Raw genomic sequence first — 10384 nt, forward strand, 5'->3', positions numbered from 1 at the left:
CTTTCTTTCTTTCTTTCTTTCTTTCTTTCTTTCTTTCTTTCTTTCTTTCTTTCTTTCTTCCTCTCTCTCTCTTTCATATTCCTTAATATTTATGCCCTGAATATTATGGATTTTACATGGGAAACATTAGATACCATTCAAAAAACTCTCTAAATGTAATGTGTTGGTTTAAAAAAATTTTTTTAAACATTTATTTATTATTGAAAGACAGAGAAAGAGCGTGAGCAGGGGAAGGGCAGAGAGAGAGGGAGACACAGAATCCAAAGCAGGCTCCGAGCTGTCAGCACAGAACCCGACACGGGGCTGAAACTCACAAACTGTGAGATCATGACCTGAGCCGAAGTCAGATGCTCAACTGACTGAGCCACACAGATGCCCTGTAATGTATTTTTATAATAAGATGATAATAGCACCTATTGAACCCAGAAATCAATTTTGAAGTCAAAATAGTGAACAAAAAGAACTTGCTACTTATCCAACTGTATTCAGCTATTAAAGCACAATCAAAGACACAGCAAATTCAAAATCAATATGAAATTTCCATTTCCCCTTTACGAACTCATAATTCAAGTTTGTAATGGTGGAATCTGTATTACTGGCCTGCTCTCTGTCAGATACTCAGTACAGTGATTTGGGAATCTGTGAACTATTTGTGATTCTGTAAAAACTCAAATAAGCAATCTCCTTTAGTTGTTGTTCAGTTTTGTTTTAATTTAAAGTTTTTAGCATACCTTCTGATTTCAAAGTCTTAGCACTAACAACAGCTAGGTCCACTGGGATGTCCTGATGCCTATGGACAAAACAGGAGGAAAAAAAATGGCATGGACTGGGCTATCTAGATTGCTGATCAAGTAATTAGGGGCACACCTAACTAGGTGGGGGATTTGAGAAGGAGTCTAAAAGGCCACTAAGAGCCAGAGAACTAGCCAAATCAATCTGTTGGGGAAAACTAAAATTCCGATATTTGAGAGTTCAGGGACACTTACTAGGTCTGATTGCATTCGTTCAAACATAGGAATATAGGTGGGGAGTCCTCAGCACCAGGAGTTTAGAATTTGGAGAAATAAGATTAGATGGAGAAAAAGAGAGAGTATGGGAGTGAGAGATTGGATTGGTAATGAAAAGCAACTACAAACAATGGTAGATATGTGTGTCTTGTGCTGAAAGGTCAACAGAGCTAAGTGCTAGTGGGTTGAGCTATCTTAAAGAACAAAAGGTGTCAGGGGCACCTGGGTGGCTCAGTCGGTTGAGCATCTGGTCCGTGGGTTCAGGTCCCATGTCGGGCTCTGTGCTTACAGCTCAGATCCTGGAGCCTGTTTCGGATTCTGTGTCTCCCTCTCTCTCTGCCCCTCTTCAGCTCGCTCTCTCTCAAAAATAAGTAAACTTAAAAAAAAAAACAAAAACAAAAAACAAAACAAAAAAAACAAAAGGTGTCATATATCCTTCCCTAGGTAAATTCTTTCATTTTAGTAAGGACCTCAGGAAACATTGTATTAAACACACACACACACACACACACACACACACACACACACACAACCTAAAAAACAAACCTCCGATAGAATTTCAGCTACATTGTCGGGGTGAAGTTGTTTTTAGAAGGTGGATCATTTAGGAGTACTATTCTCCATTCATCATAGGGTTAAGAAGGCAGACTTTGTAGCCAAACTGCCTGATTTTGAATCTTAGACATATAACTTAATAGCTTAGGACTTGGGCAAATTGCTTGACATTTTTATGCCTCGGTTTCCTTATCTTTAACATGCGGATAACACTATGACCCACTGCATAGGATTGTTGTGAGGAACAAACAAATAAATATATAGAAATCTCTTCCTAAGCAATTGCTTAAAAAGCAATTGCTATATAAGTTTAAGCAATCATTATTATTGTACAATCACGCATATTGGGCTAGGGAAAGGATTCCCTTGATTTACACTAGGCAAGTTGTAAATACCGGAAACGGGCAAGGATATGATGTGTTTGTACAAGCAACTGTTCTAAGCCTTAGTTGTATCAGAGAGGTTCCTCAGTCCTTACTAGGAAAACTTCCTACACTTCTCCAGGTAACTTCCTCTTGGCTAGCACCTGACCATCTCAGCCAGCAGCCACAGTGCACCCTAAGACAGCAGCACACTTGATGTGTGCAAATATTTGAGTGTATTTCTCAGTCTTTCATCAGTGTTGTAAATTTTGTATCTGGAATGTTTGGGAATGCCATGGTCTACAAAATCTTTGTATTTGGATTTGGAACCAGGAGGCCATATGCTTGTTGAGGAGAGAGGGTTTGGAGAATAAAACATAGCAGGCTATCTTGACTGCCAGGCAGGGTGCTAATTTCCTGAGTAACTCCAAGCATATCACTTAAATCAAGATCTATTTTTACATCTGTAAGCTGTCAAAGTTCAATTTACTCACCTCTTTGGTTTTCTAATTGCCTAGCCTAGCTTTTAAAATTATTTTGTAAATAAAGCCTTACTGAGAATTTGAGCATTTCTCAGTCTTACATGGCATTAAAATTCTAGGTCCCTTAGAGCATTACTCCTGACTTTTAGAAATTCCCCACGATGTATTCTAACTCTGATGTAAGGGAAGATACCTCTTCCTTCACCTCCAGACTTCCTTGGATTAGGAATCAGAAGGCCTGAATTCATATCCAATCAAATGATCTCTGGTCAAGTTTCTTTACTTTTTGAAAGCTTGGGGTTTTGTCTGTGAGATGAAAGTAATAATGCGACATTTGGGATGAGGATTAAATAAGGTAACACATAAAATCTCTTAAGACAATACTTTGCTAAAAAAGGCCTTTTTTTCTTAATCTTTCCTTTCCTGCCTCCTAATTCTGATGGAACTTCTTGAGAAAGAGCCAATTCTATATTCAGCACTATTGAAAAAAATTCTTTTATTGTTTTTTCTTCCCTAAAGGACCAAAGAATTCCATGTTTCTGAAAGGCCAGATATTACAATTTTTATGTGCGAATTATGGAGATGTAGCCATTGACCAGTTATCATCCATAGAGAACAGTGATGTAAAGGCAGCCTGTCTTCTGCTGAAGGAGGGATGTTTCAGGATACCTTCATTTCCGGATCCCAAAAGGATGAGCTAATAAAGCACAACGGGCTGAAGGCCCAGCTGTGAGGTTAGGAGCCTAGATGGCAGGATTCCATGGATTGTTCTTGCTCTTTTGGGATCTGCAACATGAATAGACCTCAGTTGATCCAGGAATAGACTTCCTTTTGCAGCTAGAGAGAGAGGAAGCTGAAGGAGAGGTGAGTGTGCCTGGAATAGACAGGGGAGTTTGATCTTAATTTAGGGAGTTCCTGGGTATTCTTGTCTTGTTTGTACACAGTAGATTTTAATAACATTTTAAATGAGAGTTGTTTACATTTTAGGAGGGAAATTCTCATACATTTGGTGGGAAAAAAAAACAAAAACAAAAACAAAAACCAAAGACAGTCTGTACCTCACTCAGTCCATGAGCCACATTTCCTGTGTAGTGGTCCCTAAGTGATTCCTAGGAGCACAATCACTGCATTTATTAAACTTTTATTTACTAAGAAATGGACAGTAGCATATGGGAGCAATGACAATAGCTGACTGATGAGAAAACAAAGAAATTCCAGTATTTTGCTGTTTTGAAAAAAGTCATTCAGAATTTAGTCATATTGGTTCAGCTGTTGTAACCAAAGACTGATAAGATAATAGAGGTCTTTGTGGTGGTTTTGTACTGAAATCCTTTATCTTTATGATGCACTGGGGCCCTTTAGAGTGGAAAGCTTTTCAAACTGCTGTTGGATTCAGAACTCAAATTAGCTGCTGGTACACTGGGACAGGGGTTCCTTTCTCAGGCAGTCACCACAAAGTAACTTTTATCAGGGGACCTTCTGATAGATTGTTAGTTTCTTTAGCTTACCCTATTTATTTTTTGTTGACTTTTTGCTGCCCTATTTTGTGACATTTAAAAGAAGGCTATATCAAAAAAGGCCAATGCTAAATGATGGACTGTGCTTGTGAAGTGGGGACATCACAGCCCATCTGATGTGTGAGGAGTCTGCAGCATGAGCACAGCAGTTTAACCAGGTTACCTGTGGGCAGAAAAGATCAAATGCAGCTTTCTTTTATGACCAGCATTGTATTTTGACTTTCTTCTCAAACAATGTCCATGTGAAAAAAAAAAAATTAGAACTAACCAGGGAATTCACTCTTAAGAGCTTTTCTTTTCAACTTAATTTAAAATCTTTCTGGATTGTTGGCTGAGTTCTTTGGTTGATGCTGCTTTGAAATTACTGCTAAGTGCTTTAATCTTTCTAGAATTGATGTGGAGAAGTGTGTCTCCATCAGAACTCCACTCCAGTGTCACTGCCTTCCCTCCCCATCATTCTGCACACACATACTTGTAGTTCACCAGGTTTCTTGTAATTTCATTGTTAAGTCTTATTAAGCTTATTATAGTAATGTGTGATTCAATGACTGAGCACGTTTAGGTGGAAGTCTTGTTTTAAATTCCCTGAGACACATTTCTAGATAATGCCATTTGTTGATGTGCGTTTTATTTGGCTTGGTACACATTATGTTTGAACACCATTTCCCTTCATTTCGTAAGAGTGAAGAGATAAAAACTATGCAGAGAAACTCACAAAATTTAATTTGGCCAACTCGGTGAGTGAGCTTCTCCCTTCCCTCTTTTAATCTGTCTCTCTTCCCACTGCTGTGCTAGTTTCTGGGTTTCTCATTAGAAAAACTGAGTTATCACCACATATGTTATCACTTGCAGGGGACAGCTATAAAGAGAGTAACCTGTGTGAAATGTTTATATTGTAAAAGTCCTAGGTCTGAGAATATTGTAAGAAGGTGAGGCAAATCTCTATTTAGTCAAGTGCTCTGCAAGGTGCCTGCCTTGTCCAGATGTTGAGTCCTCTGTAACTTCCCAATGCCCAGTCTTATTTCTAGCACCATGGACTGTAACTGTGGGTGAAATTAACTAGCAGAGTGTCGTGCACATTCTTTCTGTGAGCTGATGTTAAAAAAAAAAGGAAAAGAAAAACTGTAAATTTTAAACCTGATTTTTATTTTTAATTTTAAATTCTATACCACAAAGGGATTTATCCTAATTATCTTTTTATTTTACCTAAGTTCTCATCAATTTTGAGTTTTCTTTGTTGTTTTTTGGACCCATGGACAGGTAGTTACAGTTGGTAAAGTTAAAAAAACAGTAGTCTATGTTAGTTCATTTTTTTTTCAAGTTCTTCAGATTATGACCAAAAAGGGCTAGAGGGCTGATTTTAAAACTGTTATAGTGAAAGATGGTATTTGAAAACTTTTGATGAGGGAAATTGCTGCCATATTTACATTTTGAAAAGTGTTTCCTTATTTACACACTATTGACTTCCTATTGAGACTCAAAATTTTAAGTACAACTGGTAAAGAATTCAATGGATCAAACTCAGTAAATCTGAAGTCACTGGAATAAAGGCCCCTAAGAAAAAAAATGTGTCAATTTTAAAGGTCTTTCCTAACTGAAGACCATTTTGTGATAGAGCCAAAGGTTAATAAAATCAGTAGTGAATGTAGCAATTTTACAGATAAGCTATTCACAACAAGTGTAGTTACTTGAATAAAAAGCTAATTCAGTTCTAAAATGCCACATGCAGTAGCAGTGAATAGCTGCTTTTAGGTGCTTTCTGGAGGAGGATAAAATACAGAATCACGGCACTCTTCTCTTCCAGCGTCCCTGGCTGCCTGTAAATTGCTGTGAATGGGGCTGTGGGCTGACAGGCTCTATTAAGACAAACTGCCTTTCTCATCGGAGAGATAAAATAAATCAGGTGTTTAGTCAAATTAAAATACTTCAGCTGGAGCAGGCCCTGGGGAGCACTGATCCACCTGACTAATCTGAGAGAAACTCAAGACAGATGTGGTTTGGGGATAAAGACGACCCCATGGAAAAAAAAAAAAAAAACCTGCTGCACTGTCTTTGGAGTTGGAGAATAGATACAGTTTATAGCGGAGAGTGTCAGGCACACAGTGTGTGTGATATTGGATAAAAGCAGGCACATTGACTTGTAGAGAAGCTGTGTACAGAAGGTTTTTTGCTGCTTCCCTCTTTGCGGTTTATGAAACTACCTCTGTTTTTGTGTGGGAGAGACTATTTTCCAGCAGTGCTTTTTGGAGATTTTAAGATAGCCTGAAGGATGTGAAACAGATGATAGGCAGCTACTGATGACCTCTGCTGGCCTGGGCAGATTCTCTGGATCTGACTTTCCTTTTTTCCAAGTTGATTTTATCACAACTGAAAACATAATTCAAGACAAGACTTTTTACAGAGAGTTAAACCGCCTTATAAGAGTTTTCTACGTGGTCTTTTGGCTTCAACATAGCCGGACAGTATTTAGGTTGCCTCACTATGCCCCATAAATTGTCTACTTTTTCAACAACCCTGACAGTTATATAGATCTTCCTCTACTTATGATGGAGTTACATCCGGATGAACCCATTTTAAGTTGAAAATATGCATTTAATAGTTCAAAATGCATCTAATCCACCTACCATAGCCTAGCCTACCTTCAGTGTGCTCAGAACACCTACATTAGCTCACAGTTGGGCAAAATCATCTAACATCAAGTCTGTTTTATAAGAAAGTGTTGAGTATCTATACAATTGATTGAATATCAGACGGAAAGTGAAAGCCAGAATGTATCGGTGCAGTATGTTTGAACTGAATCAGTGGTTTGCTCTTCTGATTGTGTGGCTCAGTGGGAGCTGCGGGTCTCTGCCACTGCCCAGCGCCTACAGAGAGGATCATTCTCTGTGTTACTGGATGCATATTACTGTTGCACAGTCATGAAGTAAGAAAACTTGAACCATTGTAAGTCTGTAGTGTTTTTTTTTTCATAGCAAAATTATACATTCAACTAAACTAGTATTTTTTTAAGCTTATGTATTTCTTTTGAGAGAGAGAGAGAGCAGGAGTTGGGGAGGGGCAGAGAGAGAGCGAGAGGGAGAGAGAATCCAAAGCAGGCTCCACACCGTTGCACAGAGCCTCATGTGGGGCTTGAACACACCAACCATGAGATCATGACCTGAGCTGAAGTCAGACGCTTAACAAACTGAGCCACGTAGGCGCCCCTAAACTAGTATTTTTTGAGATGAAATGACTTGTGTTCACTGGTTGGTTTATTAATGTGATTCAGATTCGATGTTATTTTTAGTACAGCAGTATAAACATTTGCTGTTAATTAAAACAGAAAAATCTAGCACTACAGGTTTTAACTACCTAGGTGTAAATCACTATATGTGAACAAATACAATGGGTATAGAACAGAAAAATGGTCATGCATGCACATTTAGAGAGTGTCAGCTATTGTACAGTGTAAATTGATTGCTCCTTAATTATATATATGTATATATGTAGATTTATATATACATATAGGTATGTGTATATATAAATTCCCCGTTGAGAGAGAATTTTAGATTTGTTTTGCTACTATATTTCATTCCAACTGCATTCATTACGGCACTCACATCTATTCAAAATATATATGTGCTCCTCAAATTTAAGGAAAAGATAGCAATAGTCTTATATGAATGCCTAAATTTTCTAAAAATATTGCTCTCTGGCATGCTTTTTAAAAAATTATTTAGATGTCACTGAATTTTTACAATTAAACAACTTGAATATCATACTGATTTGTAAAAAGATCAGTTAAATTGTGTTATTCTGTAAATGCAGATATACATGTCTAGTAGCATTGGAAGCACAAATGCATTTATAGACCTTTGGCTTCACCTTGAACAGAAGAAGCTAAGTAAGAAGTCATGTATATGTTATCCTCAGCTTCTCTGTTTCCTATGTAGAAGAGGAAGGGGACTGTATTGAAGATTGTTAAAACAACATTGTTTAACCTAGGAGAAGAGAAAACCTTCTAGTTTTTCCTTGGGAGCGTAAATACCAGATCCAACTCTTGTGTTGGCCTTTGCCCCAAATTTCCTATGAATGCTTCTCTTCTTTAACTAAGAATTGTGATGCAGTAACTTTCCCAGTTTCCAGTAAGTCTTCTCTTAACTCACCTCATATAGAAAGGTATAGTAAGAAAATTACAGGTAGATCAGAATATTTCCAAAAACATATGCAATAAAATGTCCATATATCCCAAATATCTATTCTTATAATTTTCCAAACTATTTTCCACACCATAGGTAGAATGACCACATCATTCATCCCTTATTCAAAATACTGTAGTTATTTTTGAAACATTCTTAGAATAAGTATGAAGTTTATCAGGCATGGTCTATTAGTTCACTGAATGGTGTGAACTTTTACTACCTCTGTACCTCATCTGGTACTCTACTCCCCCCCCCCCTTTTTTTTCCTTGCTCAAGTTTTACTACCTTCTTTCAACTTGTGAAACACACTGGAACTCCCCTCCACTGCCCCCCCCCCCACCCCGGGGCTTTTGCCTGTGTTGTTTCTCCTGAAAAGCTCCTTGATCACCCTCCAACTCTTTGACTACTTAACTCTATTCATCTTCCTGAAAATCTGTTACTTTTTCAGACTATCTTTCTTACACTTGGGCCTCCCAAACTTGTCAAACTTCCCCCAAATATCTGTCATTTTGTAATTCTTATTTAGTTTTAGTTTACATTTATATGTGTAATTGCTTGATTAAGGCTCCCTACTCTCATGCACTTTGGACTCCAAAGTGCACAAGAGTAGAGAAGTCTATCTGCTTTTTCTTGCCATAGTATCAGTATTCTGGTATCTAGTTGCCATTCAGGAAGTATTTTGTTTTAATTAGAAATGACTAAAATAAGTAAATAAATACATTTCATACTTTTTTGTCTTGTCATTCATATATCTATATCTATATCTATATCTATATCTATATCTATATATCTATATCTATATATATATATCATGAATTAATTGAGCTTGTTGTACTTTTGAAGAAATTTTATGATTACTACTGGGAACCTGCTTTTGTATTCATGAAGTTCTTTTTTTTACCAAGCTGAAATTCCTATTGCTGAAATAAAAACTCATTTAAAAAAAATCAATTCCAGTAGCTAGAAAGAACAGCTGGATACAGTATTTGTTCCTTTATCAGTTGAATACATTTTCTAACATCATCTCATGATTATTTTTCTTTTAATTTTGATTTTAGGCCATCTTTCAACTCAGTGAATCTTTAAGCATATGGGATACTGACAGTTTGTTTGTTTCTTTATTTTTTAAGGACTTGAATTGATATTACAAACCCCAAGATAGTCCTAAGTGGCATAACTTCTCTGCTGACATCAGTCTTACCTTCTGGGAATCATACACTAGCAAGTACTAGCCAGCATCCTCTGAAGGCTCCGTTTGTCCCTGCAGCCACTAAGAAAATAGGACCACTGCTAACTGAAATATTTTTAGTTTCTCAGATTGTCCTCGTGCTTTCTTAGCAGGACTGAGGGGAGTTTCATAAGGAGATTGGAAGTCTACTCTTCCACACACACAAAAATCGGCAATCTTTGTCCCCTTTGACAGCTGGTGGCATCTTTCTGAAAAGCTTTCAAATCATAGATCATTTCTTCATAATGAAACCTGTGTGGCTCAAATACAGTGGGTTGAAATTCTTATCTTATGCTGTGGTAAATGCTCTAATTTAGATTCACAAAAGGATTCTGTACCCTTTACTTAGGAGAGCTGTGCAATTTGCCCATAAAAAGACTGTTCAGCACCATTAGTGCATACCATAAGTGTTCAGCGACATCATATTCATTAAACAGCACATCCTTATGCATAACCTTTTCAACCTCGAACGTGTTTTTTCCCTTTGAAGAATGACAAATGACAAAAGGGTGAGAGAGGCCTCCAAGCAACATTGTTGCCTTTAAGGATGAACTTGAGAACTTTAGCTTGATCCCTTCACAGGGGGAAAAACATAAGATTCAATCCTATCCTTACCTGAGGCAAGGCAGTTTTTTTTTTTTTCCCCTCCCTCTCTGTAGAACTCGTTCCAAGGCCAAGAGAACAACTCCTGACATCCAAGCTTCAGAGACAGGTCTTTGCACAATAGAAAGGTTTTATGAGATCACTGATTGGAAAATTCCTTCTATAACACTTATTAAGCACTTACTATGTCTTAGATCCTGTGTTGGTCACTGAGATAGAGATAACTAGCTAATATTATAGAATATTAATACAACCTATGGTTTCTAATCTTTGGTACTAAATATCATAGGTTTCCTATCTTGATCAGATAGATTTGGTGGGGATAAGTAGGGGTGTGGGGGTGAGAGAGAGGGAATATGGTAAAAGGGCGAGAATGGGGATAGTTCTGCTTTTTGTTTTGTTTTGTTTTGTTTTGTTTTGTTTTGTTTTGTTTTGTTTTGTTTTGTTTT

General features: G+C 37.4%; 1 protein-coding gene across 17 annotated transcripts in view; it reads left to right on the top strand.

Moving 5' to 3' along the window:
* SOX6 (SRY-box transcription factor 6) overlaps nucleotides 1-10384 on the top strand; it is a 626712-nt gene that overhangs the window by 409637 nt on the left and 206691 nt on the right. The gene's annotated exons all lie outside the window — the stretch shown is intronic.

The sequence above is a fragment of the Herpailurus yagouaroundi genome, unplaced genomic scaffold (assembly GCF_014898765.1).
Source record: "Herpailurus yagouaroundi ecotype Mexico unplaced genomic scaffold, PumYag 187, whole genome shotgun sequence".
Lineage (NCBI taxonomy): Eukaryota > Metazoa > Chordata > Mammalia > Carnivora > Felidae > Herpailurus > Herpailurus yagouaroundi.